This window comes from Macadamia integrifolia, chromosome 5, assembly GCF_013358625.1.
Source record: "Macadamia integrifolia cultivar HAES 741 chromosome 5, SCU_Mint_v3, whole genome shotgun sequence".
NCBI classification, from domain to species: domain Eukaryota; kingdom Viridiplantae; phylum Streptophyta; class Magnoliopsida; order Proteales; family Proteaceae; genus Macadamia; species Macadamia integrifolia.
In genome coordinates, this window is record NC_056561.1 from 15,889,337 (window position 1) to 15,906,645 (window position 17,309).

Consider the following 17,309-nt stretch of genomic DNA (forward strand, 5'->3'; position numbering starts at 1 on the left):
ATTTGAGTCTATTAATGAGTTGTTAGTAAAGTAGAATTATAAGTTAGTTTTATTTCCCATATTGTGTATTCCTATTCCTATTAGGAGTATGTAATTGTGAGGCTATATAACGAATAGAACTGGGCAGCCCAATCTCATCAATTGGGACTCCCAAGTTTCCATTGTCTCTCTCTTTCTCTTTCTCTTTCTCTTCTATTTACAAAGGGGAAGTGTTTCCTGTGGGGGAGTGAAGTTCATGTGAGTGTACAAGGGTCAATGTGAGCAGATGAGGAAGAATCCACAGAGATGTCATTTTCCATTTCATGGGGACACACAGGTCATTTTGCCCATTGTGTCTGGGCACAGGGGCCACAGTTTCCTACATATTTTTTCTCATAAATCAAACTGTAAGATCTGAACAAATTCATGTCTATAACTACATGGAAGAAATTACCTACAAAATAAATATAACTAAAATGTTGTGCATGTTTAAAAGGATATAGGAACCACACAAATCATAATTCCACCTTTCTCTTCCTCAACTTGTCCTTCGAACATTGTGGTAAACGGTCTTTCCCTAATACCAACAACAACAATGTCAACATCCAGTACCCTCCCATCATTCAATTTTACAGCCTTCACTTAAACAAAGAGGCAATTTGATCATAAGAGACACTTTCCGATTAATGTGGATGACATTTGTTGTCACATTTGTTTAAGAACTTACCTCCCCATTTGTATTTGTATATAACCCAATTGCAAATATTCCACCTTTCTTGGCATAATAACCCTCATAGAAAGCAACTATAGTTGCAGTGAAAAGCCAAGGCACTGCAAGAACATAGTTGTTATACCCGTGCCCTAAAATTCCCATTTTTAATTGTACAGATGAGGCACCGGGGGTTACTAGTACCGATGAATAATGGGTAGCAATCGTATTTTATCGGGAAGGGAAGGATGACCCCACTTGCACTTGTCACTCATGCCTTAAAAACTGGAATGAGTTCCGGGCGCAGAAGAAAATGTTAGTTAAGCCCTCACACTTCACGGGAAGATCCCCGAACCTTAGAAATGAAAATACTAGTCAAAATCAGGTTATTTGGCTGTGGGGCCCAACCCCTTGCACCCGGGTAACTCAAACCCAATCCCAAGGATGGAATAACATTAGATTAATATATTGGGACACCCCAAGGTGGGCCCGTTATTTCAAATTATAGTTTAACCTAGTAAAGGGTAGAACTCCGTTATTTTCCAAACAAACCTTAGTAACTTAAGTGACTATAAATAGAAGTCCTTACCCATTCTTTTCATTCCTACCAAACTCAAAGGAAGAAGAGGGAAGCAAAGGGAGCATCTACCCATTTAAGGTAAATCATCTCTCTCTCCCTACCTTATAGGAAGTTGTCTCTTTCTCTCTTTCATTTCCACTCTTTCTTAAGCTATGTAAGAGAAACCTCAATTGATTCTCACCTCCCCACCTATTAAAACTACTAATTAGGAGAGGGATTTGATGTTGGGGACTTGCTTTAGCAAGATCAACGGTTCCATTTGAACCTATGAGCCTTCCTTTAAGAAATCCTCACTTCAAACACCAATTTTGGCAACACAAAACTTAGAAATGGGGAAATTTTCTAAAACTCACCTTCTCTCTTATCAAGGCTACAAATTGGGAGAGGGGTTTAGTATAGGAGGCTTATCCTAGCAAGATTGATGGACTAATTTGAGTCTATGAACTCTCCTTCATGATTTTCCCACATAAAATCCCCAATTTGGGTAACTAAATCCTAGAAATGGTGGGTTTTTCTCAAACCCTCTACATCCCACTATTTAAACCCAAAATTGGGTTGGGGAAAATGAAATTAAATATATATATATATATATATATAATGGTTTAGGGTGACCACATAAGCCATTAATGTTCATTATCTACACCCTCAACCGAAATTCTTAAATTTAGCTTAGTCGCGACTTGAACTTTGGAGAATTTGGGTGTATTTTGAAAATCCATCTTAACCAACCCATTGAATACACTTAATCTAAGTTAATTGAGGTGGGTAAACAATCTCCCACGTATAAATCAGCCCTATAGTTATAAAACCCCCAATATAAGAACGATTTCAAGAAAAGAGAAATAGGAAATTAAGTTAGAACATGTGCCTAGGGTCTCATTTCCCTTATGGTTGATTTATTTTCTTAAAAAAATCTTATTTATGCTAGGAGTAGAACCAATAGGTGACATGACATCGTGGCATGAGACCGTCGACTACCTACCACCGTCTAAGACTCGAGGTGAGAGGATTTGCATGATTTTATTTTATGAAATGTTTATGTTACGATGCATATGAGGATGAGCATGTTAATTGCATATTATAAACTTGTTACTTGTGTTGGATGTGTATGTTGCATAATGATATGAGTTGTGAATGGAGTGTGTGTGTATGTGACTGAAATATAGGGTAGCCGGAGGTTAGGTTACCGCACTACATGCCCAGGGTGAATGTGTGTGTGTGTGTTTTGTGGAGATTGGGGTGCAGGGTGGCCGAAGTTGGTTCCGGCACTGCATGCCCATGGTGTGTGAGTGTAGGGTACAGGGTAGCTGAAGGTTGGTTCCGACACTATATACACATGGGGTGTGTGAGTGTGATTGTAATGTGGTGTAGCATGTTAGAATGCATTGAGCTAGGATAACTATCATGGTGCTACAACCCTTGCCAATAGGGATTTATGTATTGGCTAATCCTACCATCCAACGGACCGAGGTCGGGAATGATTTTTAGTAACCGAGGTGGGGGGTATCGACGATGTGACAAACCATCACGCGATGTTGGATTCAATGATGAGGTATATTGTGGGGGATTATTAATAGGGGCTTACTGGGTACCGAAGTTGCCATGTAGGGACCGGTATGCTCCTGACTTGTAACTAGCTTGTATCATTGGGGATCGATAACGGACATTCATGATTAGGGATACCACCTATTTTGTAGTAGCACTAATACCCACTTTGGACTTAGAATCTGTTGATTAGGTTTGTTTGCTAATAATCTGGATCATGGAATTGCATTCATATTGGTTTGGTTGGGCATTTACATTATTTTATTTCATTATTTGTTGTGGATGTTTGTGTGCACCCCTCATTGGGCTTTGTGGAAGCTCACTCCCGTTGTTGTCCCTTTTTTAGATGTGGGTCTAGGGAATCCTTCAGAGACTGTGACTGAGGAGCCGACCCTCTACGGAGGTGACCATTAGGACAAGGAGCTGGTCATACACAAGGACTGCTGTGTATACGATGATTGTGCTTTCAGAGCACGTTGAGGATGAGAGTATCATCTTCCCTTTTGATCTTTTTGTTTATATGTCAGATGTAACCCTAGGGGCATAACTGTAATTAATATTCCATTGCAGAAATATTTTGTTAAATATAATAAATACTATTAGACTCCACCAGTTATGTATAGTTGACTCTTATTATTATCTTGTGATACAGAATCATTTCATAATTTTATGCACTTAAAGTACTGCATCGTGGATCCGGATGGATTGTGAACATGTGTGCGTGTTCATGTCACTAGCCTTTAGGTGAGTGGAGGCGGGGCATGACAACGAGTGGTATCAGAGCATGATACTCTGCTTTAAGTCATAAACTTATGAAATGCTAGGAATACTGGTGATTAGGCTATAAATAAAAGCTTGAAGATAAATACATCTCATAGTTTACACATAGGAGACAAGTTGAGTGTAGAAGCTGATAACATTGATAATTTCATTTATATTAACATAAGTCTTACATCTTAGGAAAAATAGAAATTGGAAGAAATAAGAAAGAAAAGAAAATAGAGCACCAAAGAATGAAAGAATCCAAGTGAAGAAGAAGGCTTCTAGGATATATTGGTCCTTTCAATGGAATTTGTAAAGTCCATATATATGTACGTGACACACCTCATATAATTGCGTTACATCATACTGGTATGACCCTAGTACGTACATTGACTATGTATGGAATGTCTCTAAGCAGTTAGGAACATATTACCAAGATTATGTTCTAGTAAAATTATGTGAAAACCACATTGATCTAACTCAAGGGCATTTTGGATAACCTAAAAGTAGGAATCAGGAGATGGACCCTTCTTAAAAGTTGTAGAAAATTGAGTCATGGTTCCAATGCAATAAACTGATGATTGGTTCAATTTAAAGTTGGATCAGAAAGTTATGGTAAAAAACTAATGATTGGTTGGTATGACAGACCTATCAAAACTGAGACTGGACTGCGGGCGGTTGACCTACTGAAAGCCCTAGTCGACCAGCTAGATTCGCCGGCCGACTAGTGGACCCAAAATATGCCGTTTGAGTATAAATTCTTGCCTAAAATGACCACCTAACCTCACCTACAAATACCACAAATGCTCTTAATTAAACATCAATTAGTTCTAAGCATTAGAACACACTTTTAAGAGCAAAAAGGCATTCTCCACCACTTGAGCTCTTGGCCATTATTCCATCACAAACAAAGCTCAAGTCTTTGTCAAAAGACTATCCCACTTTCATTGGTTAAGTCAAGGTGAAGAGGAGACTTATAAATGTACATTCATTCTATCATTATTGCATATCTCAATTGCACCACATCGGAGGTAAAATTTTATGAATGGGTTGATTCTTTTGCATGCGTAGATGGCCAAATTAAATTTCTATGCATGTATAAATTGGGTATAATTGGTGTAAAAATTTGGATAGGACTTAACTGTATCTTTTTAAAACAGGAAACTCCTATGGTGCCAAGGAAAGCCCGCACACAAGTGGGGCAACTGCCTAAACGGCCATGTCGTACCACTAAATCTACTACTGGTTAGCCACCAGCTCTAGAACTGAGTGGGGAAGCGGTTCCTGGTACCACAACACCGGTAGCCCCTCATGCTCCACCTATCATGTCTGCTCAAGATGTAACATTAATCATGAGCAACATGTTGCAAGGACTACAACAGCAGCAAAATGTGATGATGCAAGGGTTGCAGCAGTAACAACTAGAGTTTATGATGGGTCTAAATGCACAAATTAGCACTGTGCTTCAGACTCGGGGGAGACAGGCTACTCCACCAGAGGCACAACCAATACCCAATGTTGCCCCCACAGTTATTCCCCAGGCGGAGCAAGTTCCTACACTCATAGCTCACCCCATGGCCCATCCGGAAGGCTCTAATATGCAATCTACTCCACAACCTGACTTGCTATTACCACATAGGTAGATGACCCCACAAAGCCAAGCTATACTACCTATACCTATGGACAATGTGAAGGTGATGGAAATGTTCCAGAAGTTTAGGCCTCCTTACTTTAGTGGGATTGCATAGGACCCTTTGGCACCCACCAAATAGGTAGAGGGAGTGAAGAAGGTATTTAAAGTGATGACCCTCACTGAAGAACAGAAACTGATGTGTGCCGACTATCAACTTCAAAATGAGGCAAATGCATGGTGGAAGTCCACTGAACCCATCCTAGTGGCCCTATAGCCCAACCTCACATGAGAACACTTTAAAGTGACATTCTACAACAACTACTTCCTAGATAGTGTGAGGGAGAGGAAGGAAACAGAGTTCATAGATCTGAGACAGGGGCCCAATTTTGTATTAAAATATCAACAAGAATTTGAGAAGTTGTTATTCTTTGCACCTGAACATCTGAAGGGGGATCATGCAAAGGCCAAGAGGTTTGAGAAGGGGTTGAGACCCACCACTGGGGCTATGTTAGTTGCTCAGTACCTCCACAGCTATACCCAAGTAGTTCAAGTTGCCAATTCTATTGAAGACAAGTAGAGGGAGAACTATCAAGCCCTACAGGAGAGGAGGACAACAGCACCCAGTAGGTTTGGTAGGGGAACATATTCTGGTGCAACATTAAGTCAGTATAGAATACAAGAGAGAGGGCAAGCTCCACCACCACCTAGACTCACTGCAGCTCAGACATAGATGGTTCCCTATAGGTGTTTCATTTTCCAGTAAACGGGGCACTTGCTAGAACTTGCCCACAAAGGAGACCAGGTGACCCATACTGAGGATGAGGAGGCATCACTTGGAGTTGTCACAGGTACCTTACTAATATCAATGATTCCTACCTATGTGTTATTTGATACTGTGCATCGCATTCATTTGTATCTCTAACTTTTGCTACTAAGATGAATATTAAGCCAAAGGTGTTGACACACAAGTAAGTTGTTAGCACACCAACTGGGAGTGAAGTAGGATTGGAGGAGTTATATGAGCCATGTCCCATTCAAGTTTGTGGGTGGGACATGATTGCTCACTTGATTAAACTAGAGATGCATGACTTTGATGCATCTTAGGCATGGATTGGTTATCCGCCTATAAGGCATACGTTCTATGTGTCGAGAAGAAAATTGTATTCAAACTGTGCGAAGGAGGGGAAATTGTTTACAAAGGAAGAAAGGCCAAGAATTCCAAGAAGCTAGGGATATCTGCACTCGAAGTGACAAGATTGTTAGAACAAGGATGTGAGGCCTATTTGGCATCTATAGTGGATACAACTAAGGAGAGCAAACCTATAGAAGAAATAGAAATAGTGAAGGAATTTATAGATGTATTTCCTGAAGATTTTCCTAGGCTACCCCCCGATCGGGAGACTGAATTCACTATTGATCTAATTCCTGGGGTAACACTTGTATCCAAGGCTCCATATAGGATGGCACTTTTAGAATTAAAGGAGTTAAAGGAACAATTACAAGATTTTTTAGAGAAAGGGTTCATACGACCTAGTGTGTCTCCATGGGGAGCATCGGTACTCTTTGTCAAGAAGAAGGACGGGAGTATGAGAATGTGCATAGACTACTGGGAACATAATAAGTTGACTGTCAAGAACAGGTATTCGTTGCCCAGAATTGATGATCTTTTTGATTAGTTGCAAGGTGCAACTACATTCTCTAAGATTGACCTCAGATTTGGGTATCATCAACTCAAGATCAGAGAATGTGATATCAAGAAGACAACTTTTAGGATGCATTATGGACACTACGAGTTCCTAGTTATGCCATTTGGGTTAACCAATGCACCTGCAGTGTTCATGGGGCTGATGAACAAAGTTTTCCATGACATCTTAGATAACTTTCTCATCATATTCAATGACGACATCCTGATATACTCAAGGAGTAAAGATGAGCATGCTGTTCACTTGGGATTAACACTGCAGAGGTTGAGAGAGAAGCAATTGTATGTAAAATTCAGAACATGTGAATTTTTGCTTACTCAAGTACATTTCTTAGGGCATGTTGTCTCAGAGAAGGGCATTGAAGTTGACCCTGAAAAGGTGAAGGCTGTAGTGGATTAAGAAGCACCCAAGAATGTTGGTGAGATCCGTAACTTCCTTGGATTAGCAGGATACTACAGAAGGGTCATAGAGGATTTCTCATGCATTTCTACCCCTATGACCCGACTGACAAGGAAATGAGTGAAATTTGACTGGTCCAAGGAATGTGAAAAAAGTTTCCAAGAATTGAAGCAGAAATTAGTAACAACTCTAGTACTCACTATTCCAGAAGGCAACACCGGTATGGTGGTATATAGTGATGCATCTAAATTGGGTCTAGGTTGTGTGTTGATAAAAAATGGTAAAGTTATAGCATACACATCTCGACAGCTGAAGGACTTTGAAAATAATTACCCCACTCATGACTTAGAGTTAGCAACGGTAATCTTTGCCTTAAAGATCTAGAGACACTACTTATACGGTGAAAAAGTGAGATCTATAATGATCATAAAAGTCTAAAATATTTTTTCACCTAGAAAGAGCTGAATATGAGACAGAGGAGATGGTTAGAGCTAATGAAAGACTATGATTGCACCATCCATTACCATCCTAGAAAGGCTAATGTTGTGGCTAATGGATTAAGCAGGAAGTCCCAGACTCTATCTCTAGCAGCCTTGACTATGAATGAACAGCTTATTGAAGAAGCTAGAAGAATGGAGTTGGAACTACTAATGAATGAAGTGGCAGTAACCTTGTCTGCAATCATGATACAACCATTATTCATGGAGAAAATCCAATCTACCCAAGTATCAGATGGTCTTCAGAAGATAGTAAATGACATTAAGGAAGGAAGACAAAAGGGCTTGGACTTCAAGTTGACTGAGAATGGAGTTCTCAAGTTCAAGGATAGGCTCTATGCACCCAAGGATGAAGAAATAAGAGAACTGATATTGAGAGAAGCTTACAGTTCACCCTACTCAATCCATCTAGGTAGTATAAGAAGTCCTAGTGGTGGAGTGGCATGAAGGTCGATGTTGCTTCTCACGTAGCCAAGTGCTTGAATTGTTAACAAATTAAAGCTGAAAGACAAAGGCCACATGGATTACTACAACCCCTACTCGTACCAGAATGGAAATGGGAAAACATCACCATGGACTTTGTTACAGGACTGCCACACACTCAGAAGGGAAACGACACAATTTGGGTAATTGTAGACCGACTGCTTAAAGTAGCCCACTTCATTCCTATGAAGATTTCTTATCCCATGGAGAAGTTGGCCCAACTTTATGTTGATAATATTGTCCGATTGCATGGGGTACCAATTAGTATTATCTCCGATCATGATTCCAAATTTACCTCTAAGTTCTGGAAGTGTTTACAGACAGCAATGGGGACACAGCTGAACTTCAGCACAACCTTCCATCCACAGACAGATGAACAATTAAAAAGGACCATACAGACTCTAGAAAATATGCTGCGGGCTTGTGTGTTAGATATGATCTATAGTTGGATTACCTAAGAAAGATCGACCCAACTTAGAGAGGACAATATTATCAACAAGCTGTGACCTAACAAGCTGTGTCCTCTCTAGATATGAGCTATAGTTAGGAACGCGAAGATGAGATGAAGGAGAGATATCCTCAAATGTTTTGATTACTAGGTACGTCAAATTTTTGGGACAAAATTTCTTGTAAGATGGAGGGGATGTCATACACGTGCCCTAAATTTCCTATTTTTAATTGTACAAATGAGGCACCGAAGGATACTAATACCGATGAATACTGGGTAACTGTCATATTTTACCAGGAAAGGAAGGATGCCCCCACTTACACTTGCTACTCATGCCTTAAAAATTGGAAAGGGTTCCAGGTGCAGAAGAAAAGGTTAGTTAAGCCTCACACTTCACGGGAGGATCCCTGAACCTTAGAAGTGAAAATACAAGCCAAAACCGGGTTATTTGGCCATGGGGCCTGACCCCTTGCACCTGGGTAACTCAAACCCAATCCCAAGGATGGAATAACAATAGATTAATAAATTGGAACACCCCAAGGTGGGCCCGTTATCTCAAATTATAGTTTAAACTAGTAAAGGGTAGAAACCCATTATTTGCCAAACAAACCTTAGTAACTTAAGTGACTCTATAAATAGAAGTCCTTATCCATTCTTTTCATTCCTACCAAACTAAAAGCAAGAGAAGGGAGAAAAGAGAAGAAGAAGAAGAAGAAGAAGAAGAAGAAGAAGAAAGGAAAAGCAAGGGAGGAGGAAGAAGAGGGGAGCAAAGGGAGCATCTACCCATTTAAGGTAAATCATCTCTCTCTCCCTACCTTATAGGAAGTTGTCTCTCTCTGTCTCTTTCATTTCCACTCTTTCTTAAGCTAGTTAAGAGAAACCCCAATTGATTCTCACCTCCCCACCCACTAAAACTACTAATTAGGAGGGGGATTTGATGTTGGGGATTTGCTTTAGCAAGATCAGCGGTTCCATTTTGAGCCTTCCTTTAAGAAATCCCCACTTCAAATCCTAATTTAATTTTGGCAACACAAAACCTAGAAATGGGAAAATTTCCTAAAACCCACATTCTCTCTTATCAAGGCTACAAATTGGGAGAGGGGTTTAGTGTAGGAGGCTTATCCTAACAAGATTGATGGACCAATTTGAGTCTTTGAACTCTCCTTCATGATTTTCCCACATAAAATCCCCAATTTGGGTAACTAAGCCCTAGAAATGGTAGATTTTTCTCAAACCCTCTACATCTCACCATTCAAACCCAAAATTGGATTGGGGAAAATGAAATTAAATATATGTATAGTGATTTAGGGTGACCACATAAGCCATTAATGGTCACCATCTACACCCTCAACCGAAATTCTTAAATTTAGCTTAGTCGCGACTTGAACTTTGGAGAATTTGGGTGCATTGTGTAAATCCATCTTAATCAACCCATTGAACACACTTAATCTAAGTTAATTGAGGTGGATAAACAATCCCCCGCATATAAATCAACCTTATAGTTATAAAACCCCCAATATGAGAACGATTATAAGAAATGAGAAATAGGAAATTAAGCTAAAACATGTGCCTAGGGTCTCATTTCCCCTATGTTTGATTTATTTTCTTATAAAAATCTTATGTGTCCTAGGGGTAGAACCAAGAGGTGACGAGACAGCATGGCATGAGACCTTTGACTACCTACCACAATCCAAGACTCGCGGTGAGGGGATTTGTGTGATTTTATTTTATGAAACATTTATGTTATGATGCATATGTGGATAAACATGTTAATTGCATATTATAAACTTGTTACTTGTATTGGATGTGTATGTTGCATAATGATATGAGTTGTGAATGGAGTGTGTGTGTGTGTGTGTGTGTGTGTGACTGGGATGCAGGGTAGCCGAAGGTTAGGTTCCGACATTGCATGCCCAGGGTGAATGTGTGTGTGTGTGTGTGTGTGTGTGTCTGTGTTTGAATGTGTGTTGTGGAGATTGGGGTGTAGGGTGGCCAAAGGTTGGTTTCGACACTGCATGCCCATGATATGTGAGTATGGGGTACAGGATAGTCGAAGGTTGGATCTGCCACTGCATGTGCATTGAGTGTGTGAGTGTGTGGGTGTGATTGTAATGTGGTGTGGCATGTTACAATGCGTTGGAACTAGGATAACTACTCTGGTGCTACAACCCTTACCAATAGCGGTTTATGTGCTAGCTAATCCTAACATCCAACGGACCGAGGCTGGGGATGATTTTCAGTGACTGAGGTGGGGGGTACCGGCATTGTGACAAACCATCACGTGATGTTGGATTCGGTGATGAGGTATATTATGGGAGATTATTAATAGGGGCTTATCGGGTACCGAAGTAGCCATGTAGGGACCGGTATGCTCCTGGCTTGAAACTAGCTTGTATCCTTGGGGATCGATAACGGACATTCGTGACTGGGGATGCCACCTATGTTGTAGTAGCACTAATACCCACTTTCGACTTAGAATCTGTTGGTTAGGTTTGTTTGCTAATAATCCGGATCATGGCATTTTATTCATATAAATGCATTCATATTGTTTTGGTTGGACATTTACATTATTTTATTTCATGATTTGTTGTGGATGTTTGTGTACACCCCTCATTGGGCTTCGTGGAAGCTCACCCCCGTTGTTGCTCATTTTTTAGATGTGGATCGAGGGAATCCTTCAGAGACTGTGGCTGAGGAGCCTGCCCTCTACGGAGGTGACCTCTAGGACGAGGAGCTAGTTATACACGAGGACAGCTGTGTATACTATGATTGTGCTTTCGGAGCATGCTGAGGATGAGATTATCATCTTTCCTTTTGATCCTTTTTTTTATATATCAGATGTAGCTCTAGGGGCATAACTATAATTAATATTCCATTGCGAAAATATTTTGTTAAATATGATAAATACTATTAGACTCCACCAGTTATGTATATTTGACTTTTATTATTATCTTGTGATATAGAATCATTTCATAATTTTATGCACTTAAAGTACTGCATCGTGGATCCTGGTTGGATTGTGGACACGTGTACGTGTCCATATCACTAGCCTTCAGGTGAGTGGAGGGGGGGGGGTGTGACAATAGTACATGAAATAAGTTATCAATTCTAAAAGCCATTTCATAGGTCCCAAAAAAACATGCAAAAATATTTCGCTTTCAGCTTCAGATAATTTTCTAATTTCCACATTAGTCTCAATCTAAATCAAAGAATACTAGAATTCCATAAGAGAAATTAAAATGGTTGTCTTATTGCACCATGGTTCAGGATACACCATAGTAACATTAAAATTGTTAATCTTCATTATAGCACTAAGCTCTAGACCAATGTATCCCCCTCCAACAATCTCAGTTCTTCCCTCCTTCTTTGCCTTAATTGCTATAAGCTTGTTAGCATCTTCAATTTCTCTCACACAGAAGATGTTCTTGGCATCAGCTCCTTGAACACCAAAGTCAGACAACCTACATACCTACAAAAGAGAAAGCATGAAACAAATTGCATGGAGCAAGAGAGAAACAAATTAAACAGAAAAATCAAGCCTGGTTGCTAGTAAGAGCTATTTGTTTTCATAAAACATACAATTTGAAAAATAATACAATCACGATTTATCTGATAATTGATACATACTTTTAAAGCCAGGTGCAATCATCAAAATGTCATACTTATAGGTTGCTCTAGCTGCACTAGTAAGAGTCTGGAAGCTATAAGTGCTTTCACTATTTTAGTGCTAAGGATCAACTCGATGCCTCCTACAAAGTGGTAATAATAGATAAGCATAAATCATGAAATTGTACTACCAAACATCTGTCAAATATTCATGTGAATAATCATATATCATCCCAAAGCTAACATATAACATTTCTAACAATATGGTAGGAAAGAAAGCACCACCTTTCTTAATGTACAAAAGCAACTGCAGGAAATCAAGTCTTCAACTTATTATAAGGGAATGTATGTTTTCCGGGCATGCTCACTAATTAGCAAAACACTCCATCCATTTGCCTTGTAATTCCTATAAATAAATTCATACTAACAAAATATAATTAACATATTTCACACTATTCTTGCAACGATAGCACCTGAAAGGGATTGCCACCACTTATTCCTCAAAACAATCAATATTCTATAGTGGCTAGCTTATCCCGAATGATTGTGCATCAACTATAAAATAAAAATAAGAAAAAGATACATTATTGGGAATAAGGATGAAATGGGAAAAGCATATAACATAATTAGAATGATTCAGAAAGTCTTATTTTCATTTAGAGTGTTTCTAGCTACCACTTTCCTGGCAACAGACTAAAGAAAAAGAAGCATAGAAATTTAAAACATAAGGTATTTTTATGGGACTAGGGTCACTAAACAACTCGTAACATCAAGTGCAACAATAGGACCGAATGATTGTGCATCAACTATAAAATAAAAATAGAAAAGCAATACCTTATTGGGTAGTTTCTCATAAAGCAAGGATTGGAACTAGCCGCAACGGTAGTCGAAGAATCAACCTCGGCCTACCACCACCATTACCGGCCCAACGGTTGAATAGTAGCCCATTCCTGAAGACTTGAAAAGGGGGCTCAACGTGATGATATCCCCATCTGTAATAATGAGGGCGAGTGGAGGAAAGAAGTGTCGACCCCAATGGTTGGAAAAATACCTCATCATGAGGAAAGAAGTGCCGACCCGATCTGGTCGACAAGAGACCTCTTTGATGATGAAAGTAAGGGCCATTCCCAATGGTCGACAAGAGAAGACCTTATCCATGAGGAAAGAAAGACCGACCTAACCTGGTCGACTGGATACCTCATCCATGAAATGAGAAAGACCAACCAAATTTGGTTGGAAAAGACCTCTTCCGCAAGGAAAGAAGAACTGACTTAACATAGTCACCAAGAGACTTCTTTCGAGAGGAAAGTAAGAGCCAACCCCAATGGTCAGCAAAAGAAGACCTCTTTTGTGAGGAAAGAAGGGGCGACCCGACCTAGTTGGCAAGAGAGACCTCTTTTTGCAAGGAAAGGAAGGGACACCCCAATGATCGGCAGAAGAAGACCTCATCAGTGAGGAATGAAAGACTGACCCGACCTGATTGGCAAGTGACCACTTCGGTGAGGAAGGAAGAGCTAACCCTAATGGTCAAGAAAAGAAGACCTCATCTATGAAGAAAGAAAGACCAACTTGACCTGGTTGGCAAGAGAAGACCTCATCTACGAGAAAAGAAGGCTCGACCCAACCCAGCCGAAAAAAGGCCTCTTCTATGATGAAATGAAGGGCCAACCCCAATGGTCGGTAAGAGAAGACCTTATTCATGAGAAAAGAAAGATCGACCCAACTTGGTTGGTAAGAGACCTCTTTCGAGAGGAGAGAGGGGCCAACCCCAATGGTTAGTAAAAAAAAAAAATGCCGTTTGCTAGGAAAGAAGAACCGACCTGACCTGGTTGGTAAGAGACATCTTCTGTAAGGAAAGGAAGAGCCAACCCCAATGGTCTACAAGAGAAGTCCTCATCCGTGAGGAAAGAAGGCCGACCTGACCTGGCCGGCAAGAGAAGTCCTCTTCCACTAGGAAAGAAAGATTGACCCCAAAAGAAGAAGAAAAAAAAAAAAAGAATCGACTAGTCGAACAGAATAACTATTCAAACTGATAATTGAGCAAGAAAGATGAGCATAAAGATGGTTAATCATATAATGGATGAGTGAACACACAAAAAAACTCACACACACACACACACACTCACAAAGGTTGGAGAAAGATTTTGAAGTATATTGACACTCCTTCAAACTTCATGTTTTGCAATATATGATATGCTTTAAACCTTTTTTTTAATGAATAAATAATACAATTAGGCAAAAGGGAAGAACATACAAGGGGGAGAGGGGGGGGGGAAGGCTGACAACAAGCTAGCTAAGAAAACAACATGCAGGCAAAAAGATGGCTACAACAAAGCTAAGAAGGCTTAAAGCAAACCTACGAAGACTACATTGAACATAAAGACACTTCAATTTGAGTACGATTATCAATTTCAAATTAGTAGCATAACTAAGCCAAAGAGAGTTAAGAGTTTAGATCATTACAATGCAGTGAATAAAGAACAAATTAAGAAGCATACTAAACAACAAATTATTTGGACCATCAACCATCCACAACCTACAAATAACCTCTATTTCAGATAAGCTGAAAAATAAGAAACACTGCATATCTCCAAGTACATGCTCTAAAAAATCTTATGCTAACAAGAAGAGAGGTCTTACTGAACATCAGGATATCTTTCACATAATCCCATGAAGAGGTAAGAGTAAAATCATAAATCCTTCAACTGCATCACTAAGTTAGGAAACCATAAGCCTTTTACAGTCATTAGTTTCTCTTAGAATATGCTTGCTGATCAGTTAGACTTAAAACACTCACCCCATAAGAAACACTAACACAAAATAAAAAACAAAAGGGGGGGGGGGGAGCATAAGGGTAATGAGTCTTACCCTCAATGTATATCCACTTACCTGTCTAAGTGAGGCAATTAAGAATTTTCCATGTATATTAGTATAATGTCAAATACAAACACAAACACATTTCAAAGCCCAACCAAATAGCCAAGTAGCCATTTAACTGTAACCTTTTAACCTATCTTATCAATTATCAAAACTTATAGCTAGTGGCCCTTTTCCCACACAAATATCTTACCATATAGTGACAGGTTGAAATACAATAACAACACTTTACCCACCTCAATGCCCTTTAGGGCAATTAGAATATTTACATCTTTACCCTACACTATTGGGTAACACTAGAGGGTCCTAAGTCCCTTGGAATAGAAGAGTATAGCCATTACCCTTCCAGTTGCCACAACTAGATCTGTAGTACTTATATTATAGCTACAGGTTGGAGTAAATCTTATATTAACATGAAGAGAGGTCATGTTGCCGTTAGTTTTTCTTAGAATATACTTTCTGATTAGTTAGACTTAAAACACATAAAGCAATAACATCAACAACAAAAGTTCTAGTGTTTTTGAAAATTAATCTTCTTCTAGCTAAGTAATGTTGTTTCCTGTCAAGGTATAACTGCCTAGGTTTTTTTACTTCTCTTTCTTCTAATTTTCATGAAGTTTCTGCCAAATGTAAATTTAAACCATATCAGCATATAGCTATTTCCCCATTTTGGCTTTAAATTTCTACTATCACATGCAAATCACCCAAACTTAACAATTTCTCAAACCCAATCCAACAGCCAGACTATACCACCTAATCCCAATTGCCACAGGCAGGAAATTCTCTTCTTTACCATCAAAACCTCAATAAGAACCCTAGTTATCCCATCTACCGTTTTGAATTTGTTCTCCTTAACAATACTTTGGGGTACTCCCTTATCATTTTCAATCCTAATCGTAGTTCTCTAATTCTTAAGGGGTGGTGGTAAAAAGCTCAGATGCTAGTACAAAGGCACAGGTTCAAGCTTTAAGAGTAACCATTTTGTGTAAAATGTCAAAGGTTAGGACCATTTCTAATCCATCACTTCTGAGGCCCTTCAAAAGCTTACACTAGGTCACGGGCCCTTTTATCTTCTCAATGACGGCCCCTTAGTTTCTTAATCAAATCCTAGCTAAAATCCTTATCATATATCCTGCATCGAGTTCTCGTCCCTTTTTTTTTTTTTTCCCTCATATCAAATATATTGCTTTAATTTGAATTCATTTGAATCCTTATAATGTTTTTATGAGTAAATACTAGAGTTTCCATCAACTTCTATCATGATCATATGTCATGGGGCTTATAAAGGTCTGATATGAAGTACCTGTAGGGAAAAAAAAAAAATCCAGGCTTTGTGAGATATAATCTGGAGATGTGGGCTAGTAGTATATTGAACCACTCTACTGGCACTATGTTCCATTCCATTTTGGGATCCTGGACCTCCATGAAGGTCAATAATGCACCTTATGTCATATATCTTACACCAAAGGTTTTGCAAGTAAACCACATCGAAAAGTAAAGATGACAAATTTTGATGCTTAAAATATTTAAGACAAAATTGGAACAAACATACTATGCCATGAGAATGCATTATCAAATGCTACTAGAGAACCCCCAATAAAAGGTGGTGGTAGAGGATTTGGATCCCAGGCAATCCAACAACCAGCTGGTATCCTCATTGTGTATTTATCCCATGCCTATATAGGAAAATAAAGTCCTCCTGGTTGATAAATTTATTTCTATGTTCCTATAGTTTCCAAAGACAAAATTCATTGAATATGATAGAATGATTTGTCTTTAATAAAACTAGTAATCGCTAGAAATTGGAAGTCACTGATTATAGATCCCTCTAATCCATGAAGCAACTTTAACCCATCATTACGTGGCTACAAGAATGTAGAGTCTATAAATGATAATGGCTATTTCTTAGAACCACCCAAATTTTTTACGGAGAGAGATTAAAAAAAAATGGGAGAAAGTTTGTGGGCAGGTAGCCACCCAATTTTCTTATGTGGTATCCCTTAAGTTGCGTACAAGTGGCAGGATGACATGCCATGCTAACTTTGGGTAAAGATGGGATCTTCAAGTTGGACACTTGTTAAATATCAG

At 39.2% G+C, this 17,309-nt stretch overlaps 1 pseudogene; it reads right to left on the reverse strand.

The window, feature by feature from the left end:
• Positions 1 to 468: 468 nt before the first annotated feature.
• LOC122077919 lies at positions 469 to 16,879 on the reverse strand (annotated as a pseudogene).
• Positions 16,880 to 17,309: the final 430 nt, after the last annotated feature.